Source organism: Oncorhynchus clarkii, chromosome 7 (genome assembly GCF_045791955.1).
Source record: "Oncorhynchus clarkii lewisi isolate Uvic-CL-2024 chromosome 7, UVic_Ocla_1.0, whole genome shotgun sequence".
NCBI classification, from domain to species: Eukaryota; Metazoa; Chordata; class Actinopteri; order Salmoniformes; family Salmonidae; genus Oncorhynchus; species Oncorhynchus clarkii.
Window position 1 is genome coordinate 73,127,913 of NC_092153.1, and position 17,581 is coordinate 73,145,493.

Here is a 17,581-nt window from a genome sequence, read left to right on the forward strand (position 1 = left end):
AAATGAATGTGTAGTATTGGTGGGAGAAAACGGAGTCATGGGGTGCCCATGTTGCTGGGGATCAGAAGTGTCCAGTGCGAGAGAGACCGGTTGAGGTTGCCAATGTCAGAGTAGAATACAAGGTGTCATATGCTGAGGCAGTGAACAGAGTACAGGATGATGGGTCAAGGGATGGGTACATTGTGAATTTGTGCTTCAGTAAGGTTGGCTTCTTAGTATTCATTGCCATGCTCACAGAATCACAGAAAATACAGTGGGGCAAAAAAGTATTTAGTCAGCCACCAATTGTGCAAGTTATCCCACTTAAAAAGATGAGAGAGGCCTGTAATTTTCTCTGCAGGTCATTCACTAGGTCCCCCCGTGTGGTTCTGGGATTTTTGCTCACCGTTCTTGTGATCATTTTGACCCCACGGGGTGAGATCTTGCGTGGAGCCCCAGATCGAGGGAGATTATCAGTGGTCTTGTATGTCTTCCATTTCCTAATAATTGCTCCCACAGTTGATTTCTTCAAACCAAGCTGCTTACCTATTGCAGATTCAGTCTTCCCAGCCTGGTGCAGGTCTACAATTTTGTTTCTGGTGTCCTTTGACAGCTCTTTGGTCTTGGCCATAGTGGAGTTTGGAGTGTGACTGTTTGAGGTTGTGGACAGGTGTCTTTTATACTGATAACAAGTTACAAACAGGTGCCGTTAATACAGGTAACGAGTGGAGGACAGAGGAGCCTCTTAAAGAAGTTACAGGTCTGTGAGAGCCAGAAATCTTGCTTGTTTGTAGGTGACCAAATACTTATTTTCCACCATAATTCGCAAATAAATTCATTAAAAATCCTACAATGTGATTTTATGGATTTTTTTCCCTCATTTTGTCTGTCATAGTTGAAGTGTACCTATGATGAAAATTACAGGCCTCTCTCATCTTTTTAAGTGGGAGAACTTGCACAATTGGTGGCTGACTAAATACTTTTTTGCCCCACTGTATATGTTGTGATGGCAGCTGCAGAGAAGTACTTGGGTGTATGAGATTTTACTGCAGAAGAGGTAAGAAGTGTTGAAGAAAGAGTCCAGCCCCTCCCAGGCAGTCAGCCAGATGTATTATCAGTTAGGGTTAAAGTAATGGAATGTTTTTATTGTTATGGAATAGTGGTTGTTAGGGGAAATGTACGGAGTAGAAAGTACATAATTTTCTTTAGGAATGTAGTGGAGTAAAAATAAAAGTTGTCAAAAATATAAATAGTAATGTAAAGTGCAGATGCCCCTAAAAAACACTCAAGTAGTACTTTCAACTATTTTTACTTTAAGTACTTTACACCACTGTATTTTTGTGTCACAAAATGTAACATGGTCCTGTGTTGGTAGATTATGGCACTTGCAACGCCAGGGTTGTGGGTTTGATTCCCACGGTGGACCAGTATGAATACATATGAAAATATATGAACTCACTACTGTTAAGTTGCTCTGGATAAGAGCGTCTGCTAAATGACTAAAATGTAAATGTGATCTCCCGCTCAGTAGGTGGCGGCATGCACAAACAAAATGTGTAAGCGCCATAATGTCAAAGAAGAAGAAGCAGTTCCGCCCCCTGCAGGAAACAAAAAATGGGGGATGACTAGTTTTTGTTTGAAGTGTCATTCGGGAAGAGTTTGGGGGATATTTATATTTGTATCGGCTAAAAGTTGTACATACGATACGGTGTAACCAACGTTCTACAACTACAAGATAGCAACTCTGAACAGAAACTGCATCAATACTGAGATTTGAAATCACGTCTGACTAAACAAAACTGAAGTATACTGCTTCCTTCAGAGGCCATTACAGAATATCGTGAAAGGGTGGGATTTCTTAAAGAAAATCGCTTCCAAACATTCTCTCCAATAAGATGATTTATCCCATACTCTTGTAGAGTAGCCACATCTTCTGTATAGACTGTCTGAAGGAATTATGGAGACAAAAAGGCATCTCGGGAATGTCCTCAAAGGTAGAACCTCCTTAACCTGGTTTTAAAGAAGTTGTGTGTGGGCTTCTCAGATGAGAGGGTCTAAGGTGCTCTGCGGTCTGCATGGCGAGAAACTCGAACCTTTCTGTTGGTATGATAAACAGCCAGTGTGTTTGGTGTGTCATACTTTTAAAAAACATCAACATGCAATCCACAAGTTCTGTCCCATCAATGAAGCTGCACAGAATTATAAAGTAGGGGAAGCTACTCTGAAATTATACTGTAGTTTACCAAAGCTAACAATTACTTAACACTGGAAAAAGTTAAGCTACATTGAATGCTAAATAAAGTAATGTTTGAAAAAGTATTTCACTACTTCGTGAAATATGTAAATGTCATAGACTAAATTGCAAGAACAGATCACTGGAGTCAGATATTAGTTAGCCTAATATCAGTTTGTGACAAAATAAGCAAGTGTAGAAAGTCATTGTACCATCATTCTAAGCCGCTGTGAAATATATTTTCAATAAGTAACATTAAGGGTTAATCAACAAGAGGTTATGCGTTCTATGCAAAATAATGAACAACGTGGAAGGTGTTCCACCACGCGCCAGCGGAGTGTAACTAACCTTCTACGGAGTTGCATTATTTCCCAGAGAACGCAGAGCCACGAATTTATTATCCCTTTCATACAATGGCTGTAATTTAACACATTCAACGTCCAGTGAAGTAGCTAGAAAGTTTACGAGATACACAGTAGTTGCCTTGGTAAACAAACAGACAAACAAACAATCAGACTCGCTAGTTTAGATAACCAAACCATCAGTCCCAGCTTGCTGTTAAGAAAGCAATTTGACGTTTGCTTTCAAAAGCAGCTCAAACATATAACATGTAAGAATGAACTATAGTTATTGAATTATACCGTTTAAATATGCACGCTCTATACTGCCAATCAGAAACGAGTATTCAACAATGCCATGGTATAACCAAACATGTTCAGTGTTTGAAGCTGGTGTACAAAACCGAAAGTAAAAGACGCAAAAACGAAACTTAAGGCCAGCCACCGCACCTGAGGGTATTTGTCCTCCATAATCATATCGCAATCAGGTTTTACCAGTTGAATGTAGACACAAATTTGATAGTTTTTGTATTAAAATTTCTCTGAAATATTGTCAAATCAAAATAAAATGTTATTAGTCACATGCACCAAATACAACAGGTGTAGGCCTTACAGTGAAATGCTTACTTACAGCACCAAACCAACAATGCAGTTTTAAAAAATACGGATAAGAATAAGAAATACAAGTAAAAAGTAATTAAAGAGCATATTGTATTAAAATATGCACATGTGGTGATATCAGATTAAATATGCACATACAGTATTTGCATTTTAGCAAATCCCTTTTTCTGGACACCGGATGAAGTCAGACAAAATAATATTGTTTCATTTTGTTAAGACACTTCAGGACCAGACTTGTCCAGAACAGATTGTGGATGAATACTGTTTTCAGCTTTCAATCTGTAAAATACTAAAGACATATGTCAAATTGTTTAAAATAAAATCTGATTTAAAATAAATTGGGCAAGTCTGGAGAATATATGTAAGGATAAATAAACCAAATTTGACATTTTTATGTTTACTTTTTGAACATACTAATATTAATGGGCCAAAATACCAACAAATCTCAGAATTGATAGGTAGATGCAAAAATGTAATTTCAGCCAGAACGAGAAGGATAGAAATAGCACACATAGAACAGAGCTACTGCTACTTAGACTTGCTTTCAATGAGAATGACAGATGTATACAGTGTTTCACACACAGTGTATCAAGTGAGAGAATAAGACAGGTCTGATGTCGAAAAAGAAAGGGAATTCTTGCCTACTTCACCCATATTACATTTTAGCAAAAAAAAGTAGTGTCGTTCTTTAGTAGTTAGATACACCACTAAGTAATGAACTACTGAAAACACTACCAAGATTTGAATTTAGTTAAACTACCACGAAGCTACTGCAAAACGTAATTCAATTTACTAGTTGAATTACCTGTAGTTCACTACTCACAAACACTATAAGACAATACATTTATGACTACAACCTTTATCTGCTGAGGTTTGGACATTTTATACCAGCATATTTATATAAAGTAATAAAAACCCAAATAGACTTTCTTCAAAGTAGTGTCCATTTTTCATTCCATGCGGAACTCACAACTCCATTGAAGCCCTGTACCATCATTCTAAGCTGCTGTGAAAGTTGAAGGTCTTTAAAGAAGTAAAACTAACCTGTGATGAAACATAAATTAAGGTGAGTTTGCTGAATAATGCTGTTCAATACAACTGCGCAGAAGTGAGTTTGTGTACTGAATGTAAGAATGGTAGTTATATTTGTCATGTTGTCTTGTCTCTGTCCTTTCCCTTCACCCTGTCTCCCTCTGCTGGTCGTGTTAGGTTACCTTTTCTCCCCCGCTTTCCCCCAGCTGTCCCTTGTCTCCTCTAACTACCCATTCACCCCGTTCCCCACCTGTTCCCTTTTTTCCCTCTGATTAGGTCCCTATATCTCTCTCTGTTTCTGCTCCTGTCCTTGTCGGATTCTTGTTTGTTTGTGTCATTCATGCCTGAACCAGACTGTCGTCATGTTTGCTGTAACCTTGTCCTGTCCTGTCGGAATCTGCCGGTCCATCTGAGCCTACCTATGTTTGGTAATTAAAGAAGCTCTGTTTAAGTTGATTCGCTTTTGGGTCCTCATTCACGCACCGTAACAGAAGAATCCGACCAAGAATGGACCCAGCGACTTCGGATCCTCTCCACTCAGCCGTCGAGATCCAGGGAGCGATGCTAGGCAGACACGAGCAGGAATTGTCTGCTGCTCGACATGCCGTTGAGACCCTGGCCACCCAAGTCTCCAACCTCACAGAACAGGTTCACCATCTCCGCCTCGATCCACCGGCCACTTCCAGGGCTTTCGAATCTCCGGAGCCCAGAATCAATAACCCGCCGTGTTACTCTGGGGAGCCCACTGAATGCCGCTCGTTCCTCACCCAGTGTGATATTGTGTTTTCTCTCCAGCCCAACACTTACTCCAGGAGCACTGCTCGTGTCGCCTACGTCATATCTCTCCTTACTGGACGGGCTCGTGAGTGGGGCACGGCAATCTGGGAGGCAAGGGCTGAGTGTACTAACCAGTATCAGGACTTTAAGGAGGAGATGATACGGGTTTTTGATCGATCTGTTTTTGGGGAGGAGGCTTCCAGGGCCCTGTCTTCCCTATGTCAAGGTAATCGATCCATAACAGACTACTCTATTGAGTTTCGCACTCTTGCTGCCTCCAGTGGCTGGAACGAGCCGGCCTTGCTCGCTCGTTTTCTGGAGGGTCTCCGCGCAGAGGTAAAGGATGAGATTCTCTCCCGGGAGGTTCCTTCCAGCGTGGATTCCTTGATTGAACGCGCTATTCGCATTGAGCGACGGGTTGATCTTCGTCACCGAGCTCGTGGAAAGGAGCTCGCGTTCTCCGTTGCCCCCCTCTCCGCATCACTACCATCTTCCTCTGCCGGCTCGGGTGCTGAGCCTATGCAGCTGGGAGGTATCCGCATCTCGACTAAGGAGAGGGAACGGAGAATCACCAACCGCCTCTGTCTCTATTGCGGTTCTGCTGGTCATTTTGTCACTTCATGTCCAGTAAAAGCCAGAGCTCATCAGTAAGCGGAGGGCTACTGGTGAGCGCTACTACTCCTGTCTCTCCTTCAAGATCCTGCACTACCTTGTCGGTCCATCTACGCTGGACCGGTTCGTCAGCTTCCTGCAGTGCCTTAATAGACTCTGGGGCGGAGGGCTGTTTTATGGACGAGACCTGGGCTCGGGAACATGACATTCCTCTCAGACAGTTAAAGGAGCCCACGGCCTTGTTCGCCCTGGATGGTAGTCCTCTCCCCAGGATTCAGCGTGAGACGCTACCTTTAACCCTCACTGTTTCTGGTAATCATAGTGAAACCATTTCTTTTTTAATTTTTCGTTCACCTTTTACACCTGTTGTTTTGGGCCATCCCTGGCTAGTTTGTCATAATCCTTCCATTAATTGGTCTAGTAATTCTATCCTCTCCTGGAACGTCTCTTGTCATGTGAAATGTTTAATGTCTGCTATCCCTCCTGTTTCCTCTGTCTCTTCTTCACAGGAGGAGCCTGGTGATTTGACAGGGGTGCCGGAGGAATATCACGATCTGCGCACGGTGTTCAGTCGGTCCAGGGCCACCTCTCTTCCTCCACACCGGTCGTATGATTGTAGTATTGATCTCCTTCCGGGAACCACCCCCCCCCGGGGTAGACTATACTCTCTGTCGGCTCCCGAACGTAAGGCTCTCGAAGATTATTTGTCTGTAGCTCTTGACGCCGGTACCATAGTCCCCTCCTCCTCTCCCGCCGGAGCGGGGTTTTTTTTTGTCAAGAAGAAGGACGGGTCTCTGCGCCCCTGCATAGATTATCGAGGGCTGAATGACATAACAGTGAAGAATCGTTATCCGCTTCCTCTTATGTCTTCAGCCTTCGAGATCCTGCAGGGAGCCAGGTTTTTCACTAAGTTGGACCTTCGTAACGCTTACCATCTCGTGCGCATCAGGGAGGGGGACGAGTGGAAGACGGCGTTTAACACTCCGTTAGGGCACTTTGAATACCGGGTTCTTCCTTTCGGCCTCGCTAACGCTCCAGCTGTCTTTCAGGCATTAGTCAATGATGTCCTGAGAGACATGCTGAACATCTTTGTTTTCGTTTACCTTGACGATATCCTGATTTTTTTCACCGTCACTCCAGATTCATGTTCAGCACGTTCGACGTGTCCTCCAGCGCCTTTTAGAGAATTGTCTTTTTGTGAAGGCTGAGAAGTGCACTTTTCATGCCTCCTCCGTCACATTTCTCGGTTCTGTTATTTCCGCTGAAGGCATTAAGATGGATCCCGCTAAGGTCCAAGCTGTCATTGATTGGCCCGTCCCTAAGTCACGCGTCGAGCTGCAGCGCTTTCTCGGCTTCGCGAACTTCTATCGTCGTTTCATCCGTAATTTCGGTCAGGTGGCAGCTCCTCTCACAGCCCTTACTTCTGTCAAGACGTGCTTTAAGTGGTCCGTTTCCGCCCAGGGAGCTTTTGATCTCCTCAAGAATCGTTTTACATCCGCTCCTATCCTTGTTACACCTGACGTCTCTAGACAGTTCGTTGTCGAGGTTGACGCGTCAGAGGTGGGAGTGGGAGCCATCCTTTCTCAGCGCTCCCTCTCTGACGACAAGGTCCACCCATGCGCGTATTTTTCTCATCGCCTGTCGCCGTCGGAACGTAACTATGATGTGGGTAACCGCGAACTGCTCGCCATCCGGTTAGCCCTAGGCGAATGGCGACAGTGGTTGGAGGGGGCGACCGTTCCTTTTGTCGTTTGGACTGACCATAGGAACCTTGAGTACATCCGTTCTGCCAAACGACTTAATGCACGTCAGGCGCGTTGGGCGCTGTTTTTCGCTCGTTTCGAGTTCGTGATTTCTTATCGTCCGGGCTCTAAGAACACCAAGCCTGATGCTTTGTCTCGTCTCTTCAGTTCTTCAGTAGCCTCCACTGACCCCGAGGGGATTCTCCCTGAGGGGCGTGTTGTCGGGTTGACTGTCTGGGGAATTGAGAGGCAGGTAAAGCAAGCACTCACTCAAACTCCGTCGCCGCACGCTTGTCCTAGGAACCTTCTTTTCGTTCCCGTTCCTACTCGTCTGGCCGTTCTTCAGTGGGCTCACTCTGCCAAGTTAGCCGGCCACCCTGGCGTTCGGGGTACGCTTGCTTCCATTCGCCAGCGTTTCTGGTGGCCCACCCGGGAGCATGACACGCGTCGTTTCGTGGCTGCTTGTTCGGTCTGCGCGCAGACTAAGTCCGGTAACTCTCCTCCTGCCGGCCGTCTCAGGCCGCTTCCTATTCCCTCTCGACCGTGGTCTCACATCGCCTTAGATTTTGTCACCGGACTGCCTTCGTCAGCGGGGAAGACTGTTATTCTTACGGTTGTCGATAGGTTCTCTAAGGCGGCTCATTTCATTCCCCTTGCTAAGCTTCCTTCTGCTAAAGAGACGGCACAAATCATCATCGAGAATGTTTTCAGAATTCATGGCCTTCCGTCAGACGTCGTTTCGGACAGAGGTCCGCAATTCACGTCTCAATTTTGGAGGGAGTTTTGCCGTTTGATTGGGGCTTCCGTCAGTCTCTCTTCCGGCTTTCACCCCCAGTCTAACGGTCAAGCAGAACGGGCCAATCAGACTATTGGTCGCATCTTACGCAGTCTTTCTTTTCGCAACCCTGCGTCTTGGTCAGAACAGCTCCCCTGGGCAGAATACGCCCACAACTCGCTTCCTTCGTCTGCGACCGGGCTATCTCCTTTTCAGAGTAGCCTCGGGTACCAGCCTCCGTTGTTCTCATCTCAGTTCGCCGAGTCCAGCGTCCCCTCCGCTCAGGCTTTTGTCCAACGTTGCGAGCGCACCTGGAAGAGGGTCAGGTCTGCACTTTGCCGTTATAGGGTGCAGACTGTGAGAGCTGCTAATAAGCGTAGAACTAAGAGCCCTAGATATTGTCGCGGTCAGAGAGTTTGGCTCTCCACTCAGAACCTTCCCCTTAAGACGGCTTCTCGCAAGTTGACCCCGCGGTTCATTGGTCCATTCCGTATCTCTCAGGTCATTAATCCTGTCGCAGTGCGACTTCTTCTTCCGCGATATCTTCGTCGCGTCCACCCGGTCTTCCATGTCTCCTGTGTTAAGCCCGTTCTTCGCGCCCCCGCTCGTCTTCCCCCCCCCCCCCCCCATCCTTGTCGAGGGCGCACCTATCTACAGGGTCCGTAAAATCTTGGACATGCGTCCTCGGGGCCGTGGTCATCAGTACCTAGTTGACTGGGAGGGGTACGGTCCTGAGGAGAGGAGTTGGGTTCCCTCTCGGGACGTGCTGGACCGTGCGCTGATTGATGATTTCCTCCGTTGCCGCCAGGTTTCCTCCTCGAGTGCGCCAGGAGGCGCTCGGTGAGTGGGGGGGTACTGTCATGTTGTCTTGTCTCTGTCCTTTCCCTTCACCCTGTCTCCCTCTGCTGGTCGTGTTAGGTTACCTTTTCTCCCCCGCTTTCCCCCAGCTGTCCCTTGTCTCCTCTAACTACCCATTCACCCCGTTCCCCACCTGTTCCCTTTTTTCCCTCTGATTAGGTCCCTATATCTCTCTCTGTTTCTGCTCCTGTCCTTGTCGGATTCTTGTTTGTTTGTGTCATTCATGCCTGAACCAGACTGTCGTCATGTTTGCTGTAACCTTGTCCTGTCCTGTCGGAATCTGCCGGTCCATCTGAGCCTACCTATGTTTGGTAATTAAAGAAGCTCTGTTTAAGTTGATTCGCTTTTGGGTCCTCATTCACGCACCGTAACAATATTCAAGTATATTTGACATATTTCTTTCACGGCCTCCAGCTACAGGCCCAGGACACAGAGGCAGATTGAGAAGGAGTTTGAGAAGCTTCACCAGTTACTTTGAGAGGACAAGGCAGCCAGACTAGCTACTCTGAAGAAGGAAGAGAAGAACAGTGGAGGGATATCATCACTTTCAGACACAGAGCCGTAGAGGAGCTGAAAGCAGAAGACGTCTCATTCCTGCATGTAAAAACCAATAACTTGTTGATATTATTTGAGATACATTTATTGATGAACTAATTTGATATCATGTATTGCACTGTTTACATGTATAATTAATTTGGTATTTTGTTATTCTGCAGAACTATAAGGCCACAGTGAAAAGGTAAGTGATCTGCCTCTTGTCTCTCTTCTCTGTGGTTCTTAACAAAGTTATGCCAACCCCACAGTACAACTGATGGTGCACACTGCCGAATCCAGAGAAGGTTTCAGAACCACTGATCCATGTGGCCAAGCATCTTGGCAACCTGCATAGATCCTGTGTGAAGATGCAGGAAATTGTTAGAGGTTTTTCAATATAGTGAGTATGATTATGTTACAATGAACACATTTATTTACTAACTGAAGTGAATACAAAATGCCCCTTTTTTTAAAGTATGCAATTGTGAGACGCTGCTTGGTCCTGGACTAAGACGAAAAATGTGTTGCGTGAAAGCGCCCTCTAGAGTCTAGGCCTGAATCAATTACATATAATGCAGTGCTTCAATTACTGAAAAATACATGTTTAAAAAAGTATTTAGATCACAGGCGGTTGGTGGCACTTTAATTGGGGAGGACAGGCTCGTGGTAATGGTTGGAACGGAATGAGTGGGATGTTATCAAAAACCTCAAACACATGGTTTCCTTTTGTTTGATGCCATTTCATTCGCTTCGTTCTAGTCATTATTGTGAGCCATCCTTCTCTCAGCAGCATCCACTGATCTAGATATAGTGATTTGAGAATATTGGAATGTATTTGGAAACAGGAAAGTCTTTGACAACACTTTCAAAAACCTTTTGGTAGAGTTTTACAAGTAGACATTCCAATACTTCAAATAGGGTAGTTGTTTTGAGCTATGTTTTTGAAAAAACTCAAATACATAAATCATGTATTTGAACCCAGGTCTGACAGTCTACTTCCTGTCTAGCTTCTGTGACTCTGAACCCCAAGACTGCTCACCCAAGTCTCATCCTGTCTAAGGATTTGACCAGTGTGAGATTCGGTGTGGCTCAAAAGATTCCTGACATCACAGAGAGGTTTGATCGTGCATTTGTCCTGGATTTTGAGGGCTTTAACTCAGGGACACACTTCTGGGATGTTGAGGTTGGGGAAAACGCATGGGCTCTGGGTGTGATCACAGAATCTGTACAGCGTATACGCAGTGGATTATAATTCTGAAGGTGAATAGTCAGCAGAATCCCCACCAAAGCCAACCATTCCCCTCACAGTGAGACAGACACCCCAGAGGATCAGAGTGAAGCTGGACTGGGACAGAGGAGAGCTGTCATTCTCTGATCCTAAGAATAAAACACAACTACACACAATCACACAAACTTTTAATGAGACAGTCTTTCCTTGCTTTTGTAACTTCTCTAAACGGAAGCCTCTAAAGATCGTGCCATGACAATGGAAAAATAGTTAAGAGCTTATAGTTTCTTACTATACAATGTTGAATCAACCATCTAGCTACTGCTTGAAAACAAGTTAAGATATTATAGTGACTTGATCGATTTGAACGTAACATTCAAAAACACCTAGTACTCTGCCCTATACCTTAAAGACATAGTCATTGAACACTAGTCACTTTAATTATACTTACCTAATGTTTTACCCACTTCATATGTATATACTGTATTCTAGTTAAGGCTCATCCTATATAACTACTGCTGTACACACCTTTTCTATTCATATACTGACTATACATACCATTATTTTTTATATATATGTATTCCGGACTCTGATATTGCTTAATTTTTTGGGGGGCGGGATTTGTGTTTATTGTAAGGTATTACTGCACTGTTGGAGCTAGAGACATAAGCATTTCGCTGCACCTGCGATAACATCTGCAAAATATGTGTATGCCACCAATAACATTTGATTTGATTTAGTCTAAGCTTAGTGGAGTATAAACCTGTTATTTATTTTTCGTAGATATGTTTGATTTGTTAATCATTAGCTCTTATTGTCTTAAGAATACAGTTATGTACATGACTGCTGATCAATTACATATAAATACAAAGCCATACTGTAACTGTCATTCCTTATTCTATGATTAAAGCAAATACATGCTATTGTTTTTTGTTTCTATCTGTAAGTGTGGAACGGCTTACATGTAGCACAGTAAAAGCTGATCATGTCTTACCATAATGTTACACCAAACTACTATCCTAACCCACTGGTAATCCCATTATTTAATCTTCTCACACTAGTATAGCATACTTTTTGACAGCTGGAGCAAGCACAGAAAGTTTCTTCAGAAATGCCCATAAAATGTCAATTTTATGTAGTTATAGCCTGTAGAGGGGGTTACGGTCACGGGCCAGGGTCAGGCAATGGTCACCAATAACGCTCACCCAGCGAGGGATATTCAGGAAATAAAGCATCTTTGGCTGAACCTAACTGCATTGAATTCAAGGACTTTCCACTGGCGGATTTTCTATTTCCAAACATAGTGTGTGTTCATGTTTGTTTGTGTGAGTAGTGATAGGTCATCAAAATACTTTACATGTGACTTACTTTGACAGTGAATTCATGCCAGCTGTCCTGGGTAAAGTCCCTCACACTGTAGCATTCAACTTGCATCAGTTATAGGTGTAGTTTACCAGGGCCCGGTTTCCCAAAATCATATTACAGTAATTGAGATGATTTTAGGATCCTGTGGTTGTAATGATGAACTTAGCCTTTAAGATGACTTTGGGAAACCGGGTCCTGACATTGGATACGATATAGGACTCAAAGTTAATCTAACTTTTTCTACCATTACAAGATAGCAACTCTGAAGAGCAGGATAAAACTGCATCAATACTGAGACTTGAAAGCACATATGACTAAACAAGACAAGCATACTGCTCCTTTCAGACAATCAGCATTATAGAGGAGGAGCTGAAACCAGAATATATCTCATTATTACATCATAGAGGAGGAGATGAAACCACAATATAGCTCATTATTACATCATAGAGGAGCTGAAACCACAATATATCTCATTATTAAATCATAGAGGAGCTGAAACCACAATATATCTCATTATTACATCATAGAGGAGCTGAAACCAGAATATATCTCATTATTACATCATAGAGGAGCTGAAATCAGAATATATCTCATTATTACATCATAGAGGAGGAGCTGAAACCAGAATATATCTCATTATTACATCATAGAGGAGGAGCTGAAACCAGAATATATCTCATTATTACATCATAGAGGAGGAGCTGAAGCCAGAATATATCTCATTATTACATCATAGAGGAGGAGCTGAAACCAGAATATATCTCATTATTACATCATAGAGGAGCTGAAACCAGAATATATCTCATTATTACATCATAGAGGAGGAGCTGAAACCAGAATATATCTCATTATTACATCATAGAGGAGGAGCTGAAACCAGAATATATCTCATTATTACATCATAGAGGAGCTGAAACCAGAATATATCTCATTATTACATCATAGAAGAGGAGCTGAAACCAGAATATATCTCATTATTACATCATAGAGGAGGAGCTGAAACCAGAATATATCTCATTATTACATCATAGAGGAGGAGCTGAAACCAGAATATATCTCATTATTACATCATAGAGGAGCTGAAACCAGAATATATCTCATTATTACATCATAGAAGAGGAGCTGAAGCCAGAATATATCTCATTATTACATCATAGAGGAGGAGCTGAAACCACAATATATCTCATTATTACATCATAGAGGAGGAGCTGAAACCACAATATATCTCATTACTACAGGTAAGAACCAACAGCTCTGTGACAACAAGACATTATTTGAGATACATTTACTGATGAACTGATTTCACCTCATGTGATTTATTATTGGTCTTCAGTGAAAAGGTAAGCGTCTGGTCTCCCTCTCTTCTTGCAGGTTCTTAACCTAGGGTGCTAAGATTATTCTTAACCCAACCCCACAGTAGAACTAACTCCTGAATATTCTTCCAGCGCACACTGTCGGATCCAGAAGGTTTCAGGAGCACTGATCCATGTGGCCAAGCACCTTGACAACCTGCACATATTTTGTGGGAAGATGCAGGAAATTGGTTAAATGTTTGCTGATTAAGCAAGCAGCATACCACCCTTCATACCACTGCTAGCTTGCTTCTGAGGCTAAGCAGGGTTGATCCTGGTCGGTCCCTAGATGGGAGACCAGATGCTGCTGGAAGTGGTGTTGGAGGGCCAGAAGGAGGCGCTCTTTCCTCAGGTCTAAAATATCCCAATACCACTGCTGTCCAAAAAAACATTGCTACATGTCTGAAGTTTGCACAAGTGCACCTGGATGTTCCACAGTGCTACTGGTAAAATAATGGAACTACAGTTGAGTTGTTTGGAAGGAACACACAACACTATGTGTGAAGAAAAAAAGGCACACCAACATCAAAACTTCATCCCAACTGTAAAGTATGATGGATGGAGCATCATGGTTTGGGGCTGCTTTGCTGCCTCAGGGCCTGAACAGCTTGAAATCATTGATGTAAAAATGAATTCCCAAGTTTATCAAGACATTTTGCAGGAGAATGTAAGGTTATCTGTCTGCAAATTGAAGCTCAGCAGAAGTTGGGTGATGCAACAGGACAATGACCCAAAACACTGAAGTAAATCAACAATAGAATGGCTTCAACAGAAAACTATTGGCCCAGTCAGAGTCCTGAGTCCAGAGTCCAGCATTAAAAATGAAAAGCTGAAATTAGTCAATAAGTATTCAACCCCTTTATTATCTCAAGCCTAAATAAGTTCAGGAGTAAAAATGTGTTTAACAAGTCACATAATAAGTTGTATGGACTCACTCTGTGTGCAATAATAGTGTCTAATATGATTTTTGAATGACTACCTCATCTCTGTACCCCGCACATACAATTATCTTTAAGGTCCCTCAGTCGACCAAGGAGACACAGATTCAATCACAAATATTAGGGAGGTTTTCCAATGCAGGAAGGTCACTTATTCGTAGAAAGGAAAAATATGAAAAGCAAACATTGAATACCCATTTGTGAAGTTATGAATTGCACTTTGGATGGTGTATCAATACAAAGATACAGGCGTCCTAACTCGGTTGCCGGAGAGAAAGGAAATTGCTCAGGGATTTCACAATGAGGCCAATGGTGACTTTAAAACAGTTACCGAGTTTAATGGCTCTGATAGTTTTCTCCTGAGGATGGATCAACAACATTGTACTTACTTCACAATTCTAATCTAATTGACAGAGTGGTGAAGACAGGGTTAAGGTGGCGAAGACAGGGTTAATCGAGCCATCCAACAGCCCTTAGTAGTCATTGTCAAGAAGAAGGACAGCTCATGGCGCTTCTTGGCGGACTACAGACAGCTGACCTATGTGGGGCAATGTGATTCAGTTCCCTCGACCTCCGCAGTAGTTATTTGCAATTGGAGCTTGCCCCTGAAGCCAGGCCGAACACCACCTTTTCGATTGGACAAGGACTGTGGCAGTTCACCATGATGCCCTTCGGGCTCTGCAACGCTCTGCCAACCTTAGAGCGTCTTATGGAGCAACTGCTGGCTACAATCCCCCGCAACAAGTGTGTGGTCTACCTGGACAACCTCCTTGTTCATGCAGTAGACTTCCATGGATCTCTGGTGAAGGTTCTACTTGCTATTTGGCAGGTAGGACTCAAGCTCCACCTCAAGAAGTGTCACCTACTGCAGTGGGTGGTCAAGTTCCAAGACTATGTTGTCGGGGCACTGGCCAACACCCAAGGACCTCTCTAAGTAGAGAAGGTTCTACTCGTTGGCCTAGTTTCTTATTACGGGTGGTGGCCTTTTACAGTCAGAGCCACAACCGTGCCGAGCGCAACTACTGTATCACCTGGCGAGAGTTGTTGGCTGTGGTCGATGCACTCCATAATTTCTGACCCTGGCTTGTCGTCTCCACACAAATGCTGATGCGTTGTGTAGCCAGCCATGAGAAGAGGAAGACTGCAAGCACTGCCCACGCTTGGAACAAAAGGAGAGTCTCCTGTCCACAGTGGCGGCAATTCAGGCGGCAGACAGGATCTCAGCACCGGAATGACAAAGACCTGAAGAGGTAGCAGGAGGTGACCCGACGTTGGAAACTGTTCGGTACTGGTTGGAGACCGGCCAGCAACCTGCCTGGAACAGAGTCTCACCCCTGTGCCCCAAAGCCAAGGCCTACTACTGCCAGTGGGACAACCTTTCCATTCACAATGGGGTGCTGTTTTGAAGATGGAGGGAACCAACACAAAGCTCGGTGGCAGCGGCTGGTGCCTCGTTCCATGTGTGCCCATGGAACGAGCTGTCCATGGGTCGGTGGGGGCAGACCACCAGGGTACCACAGCCAATGCCAACAAGCTGGTGGAAGAACTCCAGACTGATCAGGGGAGAAATGTTGATGCTAAGGTGTTCAACAAAGTCATTGAGAAGCTGGGTGCGTGCAATAAAAGGACCACCCCCCTGCATCCCCCAAAGCAATGTGCTCATCGAACGGTTTAGTCAGACTTTGATGATACAGCTGGCCACTCTCACCTCTAACCACCAGAAGGACTGGGACTGACATCTGCCAGTGGGCTTGTGGGCCTATCGGTCAGCAGTGCAGGAGTTCACAGTCTGCACCCCAGCAGCACTGATATTTGGAAGAGAACTATGCACTCCAGTGGACTTGTCCTTTGGAAGACCTCCAGAGCCCGAGGTTCCTGGAGCCGCAGGCTTGGAGTACCTCCACCACTTTCAGCAACACCTGGACACAGCCCACGACTTTGCACGGCATCGCTTGATGGAAGCAGGGGTAAAGAAGAGGGCACATTACACCCGCTGTCAAGGTCAGCCTTTCCAGCCTGGCCAAGAAGTGTGGGTGTACAGCGCCCGGTGCAAGCATGGTCTGAGGCCGAAACTAACGAGTCACTGGGAAGGCCCATGAATGGTTATTGAACGACTTTCTGACGTGATGTACCGCATCCAGCTTCGGATTCGTGGACGAGTTTTGGTCCTCCATCAAGATCAGCTGGCGCCTTAACAACCTTGTATACCTTGTGAAGTGGAAAGCAAGGATGATGTGGTGGTTACTCCTCCTCACAGCCCTGGACCATAGGACCATGCCACCAGAGCACCACTGATGCAGGCTCACATCTCAAGGTCAGGATTGCACTCCTTCACAGCAATCAAGCCGCCGATTACCCCCGTCCAGGTTACAGGACTTTGTGAAGGATTTCGGGGTTGTCGGTGACAACTGACCCCTCAGGAGGGGGCTATGTAGCGGCAGCAGCCTATTAGAGGATCTGGAGGTGTGGCTTGTTGGAGGCGTGGCCTTAGGTTAGCTTTGTTGTGAAAACCGTGGGTGAAAGTGTCATGTTAGTTCATCTATTCTGTTGTAAATGTCAAGCTTGTACACTTCCAGTTCTGCATTCTTAATAAGACTGACATAATTGCATGTGACACCAAAGCACCTACGAGTGTTCCATTGTTAAGACAGTCACCATTTTGTTATAATATGGTTATTGTTTAGTAGTCAGAACAATATGAGTTTGATTTAAATGTCTACATGCCTTGCAAGAACAATGATTTCCCTGACATCTGAAATCTGGTTACCTGATGGGATTTTGATATATGCACAACATTGCCAATCAAAATAAACATTCTACCACAGAGACCATGTTATTTTGGGGTAGCCTATTTGATTTTGAGTTCAGACATATAAAGTGTGTATGTGAAAACTTTGCATACTTTCAGTTTTTTCGAACTCACTTCACTCGTGCATGAGTATAAAGAGAGGCCTGAGCTGCGGGCACATGCGCAGATCAAATACACTGCTTGTAGTTGACGTAGCTTCTCAACTCAATCGCAGAATGTGACGATAGAACTGAAACAAATCGTACAATCTGTCCAGGTTGATATCAAGATTTTAATTTGGTAACTTCGCACAGTATGACGTTATCATCGTAAAAGACTGAATCCGACATACAGTCTGCAAATACTGAGGGGTAGTACATAGCTAGATGTACCCAGGCTTTTCTGAAAT

At 44.3% G+C, this 17,581-nt stretch overlaps 1 long non-coding RNA gene across 1 annotated transcript; it reads left to right on the plus strand.

Moving 5' to 3' along the window:
- The first annotated feature begins 1,572 nt into the window (after nucleotides 1–1,572).
- On the plus strand, nucleotides 1,573–11,656 carry LOC139414444 (uncharacterized). Its single transcript, XR_011634879.1, has 6 exons — nucleotides 1,573–1,973; nucleotides 4,155–4,237; nucleotides 9,382–9,567; nucleotides 9,684–9,706; nucleotides 9,771–9,901; nucleotides 10,509–11,656. It is a non-coding gene; the product is annotated as an uncharacterized lncRNA (long non-coding RNA).
- Nucleotides 11,657–17,581: the final 5,925 nt, after the last annotated feature.